Source organism: Danio rerio, chromosome 11 (genome assembly GCF_049306965.1).
Source record: "Danio rerio strain Tuebingen ecotype United States chromosome 11, GRCz12tu, whole genome shotgun sequence".
NCBI lineage: Eukaryota > Metazoa > Chordata > Actinopteri > Cypriniformes > Danionidae > Danio > Danio rerio.
The window spans coordinates 13,681,900-13,697,819 of record NC_133186.1 but is presented as its reverse complement, the minus strand read 5'-3'; the positions used below and the strand labels follow the sequence as shown (position 1 = coordinate 13,697,819).

At 34.6% G+C, this 15,920-nt stretch overlaps 1 long non-coding RNA gene across 1 annotated transcript; it reads right to left on the bottom strand.

Moving 5' to 3' along the window:
* Nucleotides 1–7,092: 7,092 nt before the first annotated feature.
* LOC141376565 (uncharacterized) lies at nucleotides 7,093–15,287 on the bottom strand. Its single transcript, XR_012387073.1, has 4 exons — nucleotides 15,009–15,287; nucleotides 12,522–12,601; nucleotides 11,792–12,316; nucleotides 7,093–9,284 (listed from the first exon to the last, which is right to left on the bottom strand). It is a non-coding gene; the product is annotated as an uncharacterized lncRNA (long non-coding RNA).
* Between the last annotated feature and the right edge of the window lie 633 nt (nucleotides 15,288–15,920).

Sequence of the window (15,920 nt, the reverse complement as noted above, 5' to 3'; positions counted from 1 at the left end):
TCTTAGGGGGCAGAACTGAAGCAGAGAGGATTCTGTATAAAATAGTTGTGGGAGACTCTGATTTAGAGTCTGACAATCAGGCAATTAGAGACAATTAGAGAATGACAATGACTTTTAAATTTCTTTTATGTTAAATTTGTTTTGGATTAACACCACTTTTTTGTATTTGAGTTCAGCTCTCTTTCAAACTAAACTGTTCCAGGAGTTTAAATACAAAAGGAAAATGGCTTTTGTTTTGTTTTTGTTACAATAATATTGGATTATTATCCCTTTAAAGCCATATCGTGTACAGTTTTGTTGTCTGAGTGGCGGTCGTTTCGAACTAAAATGGTCCTGTGGTCCACTAGAGTGGACATGCTGTAAAATTTTAAATAAAAACAAAATGTAAAAACTCTAAATTGTAGATTTTTTGTTTTAACCTAAAGTGTCTGGACACTTTCTCCAGCTCTTCCGGGGGGATCCCGAGGCGTTCCCAGGCCAGCCGAGAGACATAGTCCCTCCAGCGTGTCCTGGGTCTTCCCCAAAGCCTCCTCCTGGTGGGACTTGGAGTTGCTGATTCTCATCCCAGCTGAGTCACACTCATCAGCAAACCGCCCCAGTGCATGCTAAAGGTCCATGTTCGATGAAGCCAACAGAACAACATCGTCTGCAAATAACAGAGATGAAATCCTGTGATCCTGGAACCAGACCACCTCCAGCCCAAAACTGCGCTTTGAAATTCTGTCCATAAAAATTATGAAAAGAATTGGTGACAAAGGACAGCCCTCCTGCAGCCCAACATGCAGTGGAAACAAGTCTTATTGCCTTATTGCCGGCAATGCGAACCAAACTCCTACTCTGTTCATACAGGGACGAGACAGCCAGAGTAAATTCTGAGATCATTAACCAGAAATGAGCACTAAACGGCCATGCATGTATTTGTAATCACAGAAGGGGTCGGGCTTTTGTTGCTGCCGCTCACCAGCTGCTTCACCTGCACACGTGTCAAGCAACTGAAGCAGAGCTTGGAGTTAAACAAACGGTTTAAAAGCGGTTTATCATAAGCATTTTATCAATACTTTTCCACAGCTGGCATTAAGAAGGAACATAGAAACTTTATCTGACTGAATCTTCTTTTATTTTCGCAAACAGCAAGGACATGAGTGCAACTGAATGTTGATTGGCTGGAGTAGATGTCTCACGTCATGTGTTCTAATTGTGAACGCACTCTTTCCGGTAATTTTCCTTCTGCGTTCACACAGAGTAGCATTCCGGCAAATTACAGGTTATGTTAGAACTTCTATTTCCGGAAAATAGCAGGAATGAATTTACCGGTATTTTAAAAAAGGGCCTGTTTACACATGAACCCTTTCCGGAAAATTACTGGCAATTTCTGTAAGGTCTGTATGTGTGAAAAGGGCTATAAAAGTTTTGAGTTGGTGAATTTTTTCTTTTGTATCATGTTTTCCATCACATCACAAAAATTAATGCTAATTCATTAAATATAGGAATTATGTGAACTGGGTTAGGATATGAAGTTAATGCAAAATAAAATAAAATAAAATAAAATAAAATGAAATAAAGGCGAGGCAGTGGTGCAGTAGATAGTGCTGTCGCCTCACAGCAAGAAGGTCGCTGGTTCGAACCTCAGTTCAGTTAGCGTGCTGTTTGGAGTTTGCATGTTCTCCCTGCCTTCGCGTGGGTTTCCTCCGGGTGCTCCGGTTTCCCACACAGTCCAAAGACATGTGGTATTGGGTAGGCTAAACTGTCCGTAGTGTATGAGTGTATGAGTGTGTGTGTGGATGTTTCCCAGAGATGGGTTGCAGCTGAAAGGGCATGCGCTGCGTAAAAACTTGCTGGATAAGTTGGCGGTTCATTCGGCTGTGGCGACCCCAGATTAATAAAGAGACTAAGCCGACAAGAAAATGAACTAATAAATAAAAAATAAAATAAAATAAAATAAATTAAAATAAAATAAAATAAAATAAAAATTCTGCAATGAAATATACCTGTCCTTTTCCTAGACAAAATATTATCAAGCAACCAGCAGTAAAATGTGCCTAATGTGGTGAAGGAATGGGAATGATGGGAATTTTGTTCAACGACTTTTGCACAAAGACTTCCTCAGTGTGAAAAGCACTTCCATCGTGTGGGTGGAGGGTTTGAATTGCTTTACACACTGAGGAGGACTTTGAGATGAAATGTTAGTGCCTTTTCCCATTAGTAATGATTGCAAAAAAAGAAAAAAGAACACTATTCTCTCATGAGGATCATAATTTCTAATATAATATAAATATAATTTTAAATAATTCCTAAATGTTTTACCATGTTAGCATATTTTCCAAACAGATTATCAAACCACACTTTCATTGGATCCATCAACTGTTTCTGTACATTAATCTTTTGTGCTAATGTCAAGTGCTGATCTCATTAAAACTGTTAATGATGCAGAACAAGTCATTACTGGGTGGTGAACTATATAATGATCTCAACAATAATTGTGTGCACAAAAAGCAAAGGCAAAGATTCACACTCTAAAAAAGAAGAATCTTTACATAATAACAAATTTAGAACTGTGTAGTCCTAAAGAAATGTTTTTGTTGAAATTATTTCTTGTGTAAGTTTAGGTTTTTTTTTTATTTCCCGCCTTTTTGTTTTTCAAATCTTTAACTGACACAGCACCTTATGGTTTTCTTGAGCTCAACCATATTAGCTGTGTCTCAACAGGTTAATAAATTCATTCAGGACATTTTAAAGAGATAGATTACCCAAACTCTCTTACAATTTACTCATCATACACTTGTCACAAACCTGTTTGAGTTTAATTTTTCTGTTAAAAACAAAGGAAGATAGTCAAAATATCTTCTACGGCAGCAAATTCCGTTTTTACTGTTGATATTTTGCACCAGATAATCAGAAAATGACGAGTTTGATCGCTTTAACTGGTTGGATGGACACACTGCTGTATTTGTACGTCTTTTATGCAATATTCCAGTTCTGCGCATAAAGTTAATTAGCATTTTTGGATGGAAACATAGCTAGTGTAAAAAGTGATTAGTTAAAGTGAGTAAACCAGTTTCCTTAAAACTTTACTTAAAAATAATGTCAGTAAACTCACTGTAACTTGAAACTGAAACAATTTAAGTTGACATTTTACTCACTTTTTTTAAAATACAGAAAACTAATCGCTTTCAAGTATTATTTAAAATAATACCATATATCCTAAAACGTGCATAAAAATCTGTATGTAGATTACTTGCAATTAAAATGTAAGTAATTCTGTTGTAACTTAGAACTGTTAAGTTTAACTCAGTTGTTTAGAACTACACACATTTTTAAAGGTAAACTAAACACTTATTACTGGAAATAAACCATTCTTTTATTCATTAAATTCTCACAGTTCAACTCACCAGCAAAGAATCTTTAATCAGAAAATGCTACTCAATTTATTAATCAAAACTGATCAAAATCCATAAGGACAAAAAGATCTAGAGGACATCAAAATTGTCACTAGAAAGACATGATTTTCATTGTTTCATGGCTTTCCGTTTTTGTTGTTTGTTTCACTTATGTACTTTTTAATATTCAGTGTCAATCTATTAATGTTTTAACCACTAACTGGGATATGAGCACTACCCAAAACAATAATTACCTAACTATTCTTTTTTTAAAACAAAAGCAAAAACAAATAATAAAGTTTTTAAAACGATAAAATTTTGCTGCCTTTATTTTAAAGCACGTTTAGACTAAAAGTGACTTTAAGGAGAAATGAGTACTTCAAATAGTAATAATATAAGTACAGCACCTTCGCCGTGCTCAAGGATGCTTCACAGAACAATAATAAAGTAAAAATATAAAAATATAAAAACAAGAAAACAAAAGGACATGGAAACATCAGCTACAGAACCTAATGATTGTAACATTTAGAAGTGAGTTTTTAAAAGATACTTGATGCAGCGGAGTGAGTGTCGGAGAAAGTTAAAGTAAAAAGTTTAATAAACTTAAAGCTACACTGAAAACCCAACAGTCAAATTTATGACAAGAAATGAGTGTAGTTAACTCAAAATTTACTGAAAGCTAATTTAACTCATTCGAAAAGAGTTTTAAACTCAGTATTATGGGTAATAAGTTAATAAAATACCTCATTACTTCAACTTAAATTGAGTAAGTTCACAGTACCCATATAGGTTATTTTTACACTCAAATGGTTTGTAGCAATCGGTTTTCTCAAATGGTTTGAGTTGCATTAACTTACTGGGGTTTACAGTACTTAATTGGTTTGAGTTCTCTTCATTTATTGGGTTTTACTGTGCTCAAACTGCTTCGTTTAATCAAATGGATTAAGTTTAAAGTACTCATTAGGATTCGTTTTTAAACTTAAATGGTTTGTTGCAATCGGTTTCCTCAAACAGTTTGTTACCTTAACTTTTTGGGTTTTACCGTGTATAAGTTGTAAACTAATCAAATTGAGTTGACGGTACTTAAAAGTGCAAGTTGAAAACATGCAAAGTATTAGAGGACAAGCTAAAATAAAATTATTTAAAATTCTCAAAAAGCTGATGCAAACAGTTGCCTCCATTTTTTAAGTAAATGGACACACAAAAAATCTTTTTTTACACTTTCAAATGATAACTCTTTATGGAAATGTGGAGAAAGGGATCTATTTAGCACCATTACTTTGTAGAGCAAGCCAGGCTCATTGGAAATACATTTAAAAATGAATGCTGCTTATTCGAACTACTTATTTAAAACGAGTTGAAACAGCACAATTCTTAAGGTTTTTTTTTTTTAATTACTATTATCATTAATACTTAATTATTTTATGTTTAATCCACTTAAATTTGTAAATTTTCGTAAATTTGATCCCAGCATTTTTACCATGTATGTGTAAGGCTCAATCCCTTCAATAAACCCAACCAATAGTTTTTTCAAAGTTTCACAAAATCGTAAAGCAAGTATTTCCAAAGAACCTGTGTTGCTTTAAAACCCATATTTTCCGTTTTTATATATTTATATACAGCTACAAAAGTTCTGCTATAATTTGGCTGTCAACAAATAGGGCTGGATGATTTGTCAGTGAATGGGCTCTATGCACAGCTATAGAGTTTTAAAGCCAACTGTAAACTTCCGGTGAAAGCTTAATGTGACTATTTTCAATTTTACAAGGTTGTTTAGACAGCATGAAAGTTGTATTGTAAATACAGTACATTCCGTTAAATAAACTTCAGCATTCGTTTAGTTTTTCAAGCGTAAAACGAGATGAAAGATCGTTGTAACCACTAGCACCATCAGTAGCAACAGGCTAGCGCAGAAATTCCATTGAAAATACTGGGGTAAAATAAACTGTCATATTTTAAAGACATGGCGAGGGAAAATGGAATTTAATGCAGTGCTTCTTGTCTGATCTGAGACCCACTTCATATCGTAAATCTAACAGGCATTGAAGACCACAGATTTTTTTTAAAGAAATCAGATCTTAAACATGACATTCTGTAATGGAAAGACAATTCACTAGAAGCCCTTGGGCTGCCTGGCTGAAAATTAAACGTCTGTGTGTGCACATAACCCATCTAGTTCTAGTAAACCCCCAGCATGTACTGTCAGATGGTGCAGCGTTTACTACAGAGACTGACAAGCTATGGAAAATCAGGCATTTAAAATCAAAATCAGTTTAATCAGACGATACTGAGATCAATATAGTTGTTTATATCACTTCCAAATGAACTACGGCTCAGTGTAGCAAATATTGAACATGAAAATATCACATATAAAAATAATACTTTTACTCCAAACTCTCTTCATACCTTCAGTCCAGTGTTTAAAATAAATAATTCCCTTGTCATGAGATTACTGGTGACACTGAATTAATAAAAGCTGTTAAAGCTTCTGTTTATATGCAACACTGTTGGGATTTCCTAGATTGTTTCTTCATGGCTATTTAGAGTTTTCAAAAGTGAGCTCCCTCTAGAGTTTGGAGGAGATTTACTACTGATCACAGAACAGTGCTTCCTTGAAATTTATGACAATTGCAGGTATGATCAGTGGTGACTGTGATGGTGACTATTAATCGGCCAGCTTTAGTCATAAGATGAAGTGCACACATGCAAAGTCTGCTTCACTGATTGTACCCTGATGCCCATACTGAAGGTTCAGCAGTAATAGTTTTGTGTGCACAGATGGTGCAGCAGTGCAACTGAACAAACACATTGGGGCTGTTTCTAGCACTGCCTGTACGATAACAGATTTCTTTGTTCTGTGTGATATGCATGCAATTTGCTCAGGTTGGTTTGGTCAATCACTCTCGGATCTGTTGCTCTTTTTATTTTTACAATAGTATGGTTGTTAGGTGTGGGGTTTTTTTGTCCTCTGTATTATGAGGAGGAACAAATTGTAGATGAGCAAGTACATTGTGTTCAGGACTTTTTTAGAAAAGCATATCTGGTCAAATTTAGCTTTTGATGCCACAAATGAGAATCATACAATACAAATCATCAGGTCAAATTTAGCTTTTGATGCCACAAATCAGAATCATACAATACAATAACCACAATTAGTCTTATAAAAGACAGGATGAACATATTTGATCATGTACCACAAAACCAGTCTAATGTTGCATGAGCAACAGCCAAAAAACTGTCAAAATTATTCAAAATATTTGGAATATTAAAGGTCATGTTCCATATGGATATTTTGTAAATTTCCTGTTGTAAATACAGCAAAACCTACTTTTTTTAAACGTTAACGGCATTGCTAAGAACTTAATTAGCACAACGTTAAATACAATTTTCTCAGTGTTTCATTTTTTTAAACCTTCAGATTTTCAAAATTGGCATATTTTCCCATTAAAACAAATCATACATCATTGGTAGGTGTATTTATTCAGCTTTCAACATGTACAAATGTATAGATTTATAAATCTCATAAAATTAACCTATGATTAGTGATCAAAGTTCATGTATGATGTTAAATGTGACGCCATAATACAGACACAGTAATAATAATAATAATAAATAATATAAGATAAACTCACATAGATTGAGATCACAGCAATAGCCTTCTCATGAGCAATAAGAAAGTAAAGTAAATAAAGCAAAAGCAAACTGGCACAAATTTGGAGACACATTAGTGAGCAAGTTTTTTTTTATTTATTATTAATATGTTACACGACACAACAAATTTTACACAGTATTAACATATGTTATCTATTTAAACAGATTTATGATATATCTGGGCTGATATGAAATATTGTCAAATCAATATATAGCACTTTCAAAGCAGCTTCACATTAATAACGAGAAAATAACATCAATAATGCAAGGATGTCATGTTTTTCAGCTCAAGTCAGTTCAGACTTCTCTGTGTAAAGTAACTTGCATCATTATATTTTGCTCATTTCATTTATTTTAACAGTTATGGTATTTGTCATACTACTACATCACTTAATCTTTTAAAACACCAATGATTTAATAACACTGATAAAAGTCTTCTTTAGCTGATCCTAAAAGGAATAGTTAATAATCATAAGTATAATACCACAGTTAACATCAATCACTCTTTTTTAAAGATGCCCGAATGCATTGATACAATATATTAAATTGATATTTACATAGGTTTGTTGCTTAGGTGCGTGCATAAAATCTCCAGGATATATTTTAACTGGTCAATTTTTAACACAAAGAATTGACCCTAATATTATTTGGATGGTTTTGACCATATTTGGAAGGGTCATGAATATTAATGAACAGCTAATGTCAGTGCTTAATTCTTTCTCTCTCTCTCTCTCTCTCTCTCTCTCTCTCTCTCTCTCTCTCTCTCTCTCTCACACACACACACACACACACACACAAACACACACACACACACACACACACACACACACACACACACATGCACACAGTACATGATGCACTCTATACACAAATGGGAAACAATCTAACTTCTATTCTCTGGAAGAAGTAAGTGAGTAAGCTATTTTGCTCTTGAGTTGTTTTGAGGATGAAATATAGGCTAAATCAAATGTATGCTATACTAAAGGAGCCAAAAAAAGGTTATTTAGCATTAAATCTTAGAATATTAATGTATGTATACAGTAATTAATATCAATTTCTGCATAATCAGAGGAGTTTTGAGTTTTTTGGCATCCTTTCACTTCAGAAAAATGATAAAATGTGTTATTAAACACTTGTATTCAGTCATTTACATGTGTTTTCTAGCATATTACCAACACACTGCAAATTTCACAATGTTAGACACTTCATTGTCATGTTTGCCTGCTTCATAGAACTTAAAGCCTGTCCTGTTTTCAAAATAAGAGTCCAACATAATTAGATAAACTTAAAAATAAAGGGGAAACAATGATCATTGTTTTAATCTTACTTGTGTACTTGTGTAATAAAACTTGGCCAATACAGCGCTTTCTGGGGCATGCATATTAATGATCTTGTGTGGACTGTCTGAGTCTGTGTTTGTTCTGATTGGCCTGTTTTTCTACCAGAATATTGTATTTACAGAATTTACATGAAACACTTTTGTTTGAGATTCACAGTTAAAAGTCTATGCTGAACTCTTATTATTCAGCTATGCCTTGATATATTCAGATTTTCATTACATGGCACTTACTGTATAAACAACAACACAATCAGTCACATTTAACCATTACAGTTCAACAGCATAAAGTGTAGATGCAAAAACCAGTGCCATCTGAAATTTCCAAAGACAATTAGGGTTATTCTCTGCCTTCTTTGATTATGTTGAGGTATTTCACTTTGAAGACTAAGAAAATAACTTATTTTTTGCCATAAAAGGGAACTTGCAAACCTACACACAGGAGCCTGATTAAAAAAAAAAAAGTTAATTTTAGAAAATTTCAGATGGCATTTAGAGGTTTTTGCATCTGAACTATTCAAATTGTTTAAATGTGACATACACACACAAAAAGATGGATTTGAGGACTGATGTAAATATGTTAAAGAGCCCCTAATAAGGGTTTTTGAAAATAAGCTTTCATGCAGTGTGTAACACTACGTGAATGAAAACATCCAGCTAAGCTTTAAATGAGCTGAAAGTGCACAGTGTTTACAAGTATTGATTCTTTAACAAAATAGTCGACTCAGAGTCAAATAAATGAATTGTATTGGGTTTGGATCTTTTGCCTGAACGTGTCAACATCAATACGGTACATCAACAAACATGTAGTAGGATCCGGTAAAACGTGAACTTGCCTTTCCCTTCAGACTCTAGCAGAGCGCAGGGGTTCACAGGACTGATCATGACGCAGAGATGACTACCGACAGATGGAGATTCGGCTGCGGGAAATAAAGGGTTAAAGTTCATTTTCAAAACAATACCACAGTATAGCCAACCTAGTGCTGTGTTTGTTCCTGTCAGTTTTCTGATGATTTATACAATAACCTAAGCTGCAACACAGGATTTGTTGAATTTGTTTCTAAGGAGCAGCAGAGACTATATGGGACTTTGTCAGTAACTATAACAATTCATATGAACCACTTTCTTCTTCCTCCAGATTATAACATGTTAGTGTAATTAAAATATTTGCTTCGTTTTGTATAGTTTGTAAAATCTGTATTTTCTTGTGTGTTGTAACTTGTAATCGCTCCGCGAGGCTTGTAACCACTATATCTATTATAGATCCGTGCTTGCAATGCATCTCTCAGATTGAATATTTATGGGCTGTTCACATATTGTGTCCAAAACCATGTTGAAAATGTGACGCTTGCTTCTTCCTTTACTGATTTAAATGCGCTTCTGAACTTGCGATCCTCTTTCGTTTGTCTTTGCTATAATAGTTTGCTAATATACTTCAACTTTTGCCACTGTGAGGATTAATACTGAATGTGTGTTGTTGTTATTACTTAGGGTTAGCATTAAGAATAGAGTAATATGCTGGGGTCTCATGTAAAACATTGCGTACCCAAAAAGCTGTAAATGTGCGTACGCAGTAAACAATTAAGATGTATGAAACACTGCGTATGCGGAATCCTGCGCATATTCTCTTTGTAAATCCGAATTAACATGAAATTAAGCGCAACATGCACGAGCGCAAAACCCTTCCCTGCCTCCTCGAGATATATCCAGCTGCAGAACTGCAGAACCACACACGTTTCACGTTCCACACACAGACACTCTCTACCACACACGATCTAGGCAACCCATATATGGTAACTAACTAACTCTATTGTTTCCCATTTCACTCATTATTATTATATCGTAACGATCATTTTAACATCTCTGCTGTTTCTGAACTCAAATAAAAAAAAAACTGTAAGTAAAAATAATTGGTTAAACACTTATGACTTAAATCACGTGTTCACATACACAAAGAAAACATAATAGACCGTCTAATTGTAGGATTAAGTTTAATAAACTAATTTAGAATCTAAATATTATCATACTTGGCTAAAATCACTTTGTTGTAAAATATAAAAAGCAAACAATAATGTGTCACATTAAAAGGAATTAATAAAGTTAATCATTTAAACAATATATATATATATATATATATATATATATATATATATATATATATATATATATATATATATATATATATATATATATATATATATGTTATTAATTGTTATAAATAATATATAAATAATATATAAATAATGTTATAAATAATATAATATATGTTATAAATTAATTATCTTAAACAATTATCTGATTATAAACTACTGTCTTTTATTAAACTCACAGCTGTTATATATATATATATATATATATATATATATATATATATATATATATATATATATATATATATATATTATGTTTAATTAATTATTAATAGTTAATTTGTTTCTATTGCTAAATTTTGGTTTAAAAACAATATATTGCTTACTTTAAATTACTACAGTATTAAATGTGGGAAATCATTTATTAAAAAGTTATTGGAAAAATAAGCAAATACACACTATTTAAGTAAAATATTACTATAGTGTTTTACATTTATTACATGTAAAAATATTTTTATTACATATAAAATGTATTATTGCCTATATTAACTTGATATTATTTCCTTCAGTATAAATGAATCCATTATACAAATTAAACCTGTCCAATTAAGATCATTTAGCAAGGCCAGCAAATGAGTATCTGCTAAAATGACTCTGTCAGATAATAATGACTCATCATCTATGATGACTGATAGAAAACTGTTTAGTCTGGAATAATGAATGGCAATCGGAAACATCGCTCCCCATACGCCCGTCTCGATCACAATATTTGTGAAATAAAATAAACACTCTTGTTTATTGTGTACAATGTTTATTAACCATTTATATCAAAATTTATCGATGACGATGTCCAAGAAGACGTTAATAACATTAACATCCGTCATAACCATATATGGTTTGCCTAGATTGTGTGTGCCAGATTGTGGTCATCGGACCAATCACAGCAAATTAGTTTCGCGCTAAGGAGGGGTTTGGGAACAATTAATCGCTGAACAAATCACATGAGAATCATTGAGATAATTAGGTAAAAATAAATGCAGATTATAAGAAAATGAAAGTGTTTATTGACCTTGCATGCAAGTCAGTCTGTTGTTGGAGACCCCCAAAACCAAAAATATGACATTTTATGATGCAAAATAGGGTCTCTTTAAACTTTAAAATGGTACAAAAGTACTTTTCGCTACAGCCTTGAACTGAATTCATCCATTTCAGGCCAAAAATGTTTAAGATTTTCTGTTTCTAAAGACTAACTTCAACTGTGTCAATTTGATCTGATTTATCCGAAGAGCTAGATTAAACGCTTCCAAATTGATGTATTATCTAGTTTCCTTCCTTACCATTCTGAGGATGAGATGATGAAATTATGTTTTTTTTTTTTTATTTCAACACCAGAGACTTCTTCCAAAGGTCAAGCTGACCCTGTGAGCTGACGGCACAAGTTGAATTCATTACTGCCACAATCAAATAATCCATGATCCCAAAGTGCTCCATTTCAAGTCTGCTCATGCATACTAAGAAACATTGTATTTTTAGAGCTTGGTGTGACCGTGAATGTTTGCTGTTCAGAGACTTTAATTCCACACGACATTCTCCAAATAGGAGCATGAACCTATGAGAACTGCAGAGTTCAATTAATATCATTCTCCTAGGTTTCTGAAGGCTGGAGATGGCTGACAGGAGCGTGGGTGGGGCTACATCGGTGGGAGGAGCTTGGAGAGTTTGTTGGACTGAGCTGAATGGCTGTGGTGTCTTGCAGAGTGGGTTCGCTGGTCTCCATCTCAAAAACGGCTTCACCCCTCCTCATTAATGGCCAGTGGTCCCGTCTAGTAGACTTGCGAGAAGTTTTTCTGGTGTGCCGTCGACTGAAGATGCAACACATAACGAAAAATGAAAAAGCCATCAAAAGGAGGATGGGTCCAATGAAGATGGGAGGGTTGCTTAAGGGGAGGACTTTGGTGAATGTAAGAGCGCCCACTAGGGTGATGTTAATGCCTGCCAACATGATGCACAGCCCACAAGCACAACAAAGAGCCGGTGAGGGCAACCACTGATGGTGAAGCACCCTACCTTCACCTGACTTTAATACAGGGCGAGCATCAGCATTAGAGAAAAGCATCCTCTCTAAATGGTGCTGACCTTCCTGGACACTGAATAAAAGGGGAAATGAGAGAGAGAAAACAGAGAAAAGCAGTAATGAGTATTATAGCAAATGTGCTGTATGAACATCCGCCTGCCTGTTTGTGCGTCAAATCTGAGCTCTGAGCTCAACCAATTCAATTATGCCTGTCAGGACCAGATGAGTCTGTTGATGTGAAAGCTGTGGTTGTGAGGAAATTACATTAACATATAACTTTATTACTCACTGTGTAGTTTGCATTAAACTGCATAAGTAGCCTAAATGTTTAATCAGTTGATTTGTTTGCATAAGGAAATTGAACAAAAATGTTGTTATATATTTTGTACAAGTAAACACTCACCGGCCACTTTATTAAGTACACCTGTCCAACAAATTTCTAATCAGCCAATCACATGGCAGCAACTCAATGCATTTGGGCATGTAGACATGGTCAAGACAATCTGCTGCAGTTCAAATCAAGCATTTTGAATGGGGAAGAAAGGTGATTTAAGTGATTTGGCATGGTTGTTTGTGCCAGACGGGCTGGTCTGAGTATTTTAGAAACTGCTAATCTACTGGGATTTCACATACAGCCATCTCCTGGGTTTACAGAGAATGGTCAGAAAAAGAGAAAATATCTAGTGAGCAGCAGTTCTGTGGGAGCAAATGCCTTGTTGATCCCAGAGGTCAGAAGAGAATAGCCAGACTGGTTCAAGCTGATAGAAAGGCAACAGTAACTCAAATAAGCACTTGTTACAACCAAGGTATGCAGAAGAGCATCTCTGAACACATAACATGTCCAGCCTTGAGGTAGGTGGGCTACAGCAACAGAACACCACACCTGGTGCCTTTCCAGTCAGCTAAGAACAGGAAACTAAGGCTACAATTGGCACAGGCTCATCAAAATGGGTCAATAAAAGTGAAAAATTTTGCCTGATGTGATGAGTCTTGATTTCTGCTGTGATATTTGGATGGTAGGGTCAGAATTTGGTGTTCACAACATGAAAGCAGGGATCCATCCTGCTTTGTATCAAAGGTTCAGGCTGCTGGTTGTGGTGTAATGGTGTGGGGGATATTTTCTTGGCACACTTTGAGCCCATTACTACCAATTGAGCGTTGTGTCAACGCCACAGCCTACCTGAGTATTGTTGCTGACCATGTCCATCCTTTTATGACCAGTGTACCCATCTTCTGATGGCTACTTCCAGCAGGACAACATGCCATGTCATAAATCGTGATTCATCTCAGACTGGTTTCTTGAACATGTCAATGACTCCCTGTACTCAAATGGCCTCCACAGTCACCAGATCTCAGTCCAGTAGAGCACCCTTGAGATGTGGTGGAACACGAGATTTGCATCATGAATGTGCAGCTGACAAATCTGCAGGTACTGCGTGATAGTATCATGTCAATATGGACCAAAATCTCTGAGGAATATTTCCAGAACCTTGTTGAATCTATGCCATAAATGATTAAGGCAGTTCTGAAGGCAAAAGGGGGTCCAACGCTGTACTAGTAAGGTGTACCTAACAAAGTGGACAGTGAGTGTAGGCACATTACTGTTATTATTATACACTAGGGGTCACCAACATGGTGCCCACGGGCACCAGGCAGCCCACAAGGATTACATGAGTTGCCCACAGGCCTGTTCTAAAAATAGCTCACCATTGCACCCCATACCAGTATCTAGTATTTTTTTAAGCTATTCTTTATAAATCACACCTGAATTGGTGTAAAATATGTAAATGACATTAAGATATATATATATATATATATATATATATATATATATATATATATATATATATATATATATATATATATATATAAAAAACTAAAACTATTTCAGACAAATAAAGTGTTGCATATTGATGTTTCTGTTCCTTACCTTGTTAAATCATAGTTGAGAACTATTGTGAGAAATCATTAACATGATCAGTGTCTTCACATAGATGAATATCATTAATCATTAATAATAACAACATATAATTAAAAGTAAATTGAGAAAAATTGTTATTTAGGGAGTGATCAAACTGGTAGCCCTTCACAGTGATTGGTACCCAAGAAGTAGCTCTCGGTTTCAAAAAGGTTGGTGACCCCTGTTATACATAATACCACTAAATAAACATATATGTACAATCACAATTCACTAAATTGACACACTGTTGCCTTATATATGTGGATTTATATTCAACATCTTAATCAAAATTTTATTTTAAAGATGACTTGCACATTTTTACATTAAAGTTAACATTACAAAGTACAACTGTTAGGGGTGGGTGGATGGATAGATGGATGGATAGACAGTTTTTTTTTCCCAAGCTGATATAATCAGTTTTTACCGGTTATTAAACTGAGGACGGCATCACTCTCGCTTATTTTGTAATAGAACACATAAACGAATCCCAGCTAATAAATTCGCTTGACGTTAAACTCACCAGAAGATGAAATTTCAAAATGCTGGCGATATGTTGTCCTTTGTTTTAACGAATCCCGCACAGTTCCATAGGAATACCTCGCACTCTTGAACTTCAGCCGGTGCAGCAGCGCATGGTTTTGGTCTGGGCGGTTGTGATGGAGTGACAGTGTGCGAGTGGTCCGAGCGCTTCACACAAGAGTCGTTCTCATCATCGCCGCAGGAGGCGTTCTCGAGCTGCGCTTCAATTCACCAGGTCGGAATATCTGCATAAATCCTGTTATCCTACTCCAAATTAACCAGTCTTGTTTTTCCAGCAAACTAATAAATGAACAATAATAACAACGAAGTGTGCTAAAAAAAAAAAAAGAGTTATATACAATCACACATCCTATGCCCTATATGGTCCAAAATCTGACAGGTGGACAAAAGTTTGTTTTTAGTAAAAGCAAATATAAATATGCACATAAATAATAATAATAATAATAGCATAATACAAAGCAAGAAGACGTGAATAAACTGAAAAAATAAAATAACCATAACAACAGGCAAAACACATGAATCAACTTAATCTTGAGCAACAATAATGAATACATTTAGACCAAGAAACAAAAATCCCTGATGTTACATGACTTGGAGAAAAAAAAAAATCTTTTAATGACTGGAATATAAGTTATAAAATTTCATGATGATGAAATTTTATGACCTGTCAAAAACCCTGCAACGATTTTTAATAACTTGCTTAAGTTTCACAGAGTCTACTCTAATTGATCAAGAGGTGCTTTTCTTACTCAAATTCATTTAACAATTCTATATTGTCAGAAGTCAAAGCTTAGTGTGAAAAACAAGATTTAAATAAAAATAAGAAAAGTGAAAGGGAGAAATTTATTAATTAACTTTCATTTACGACCAGTATGTGAGAAGTGAGGCGAGG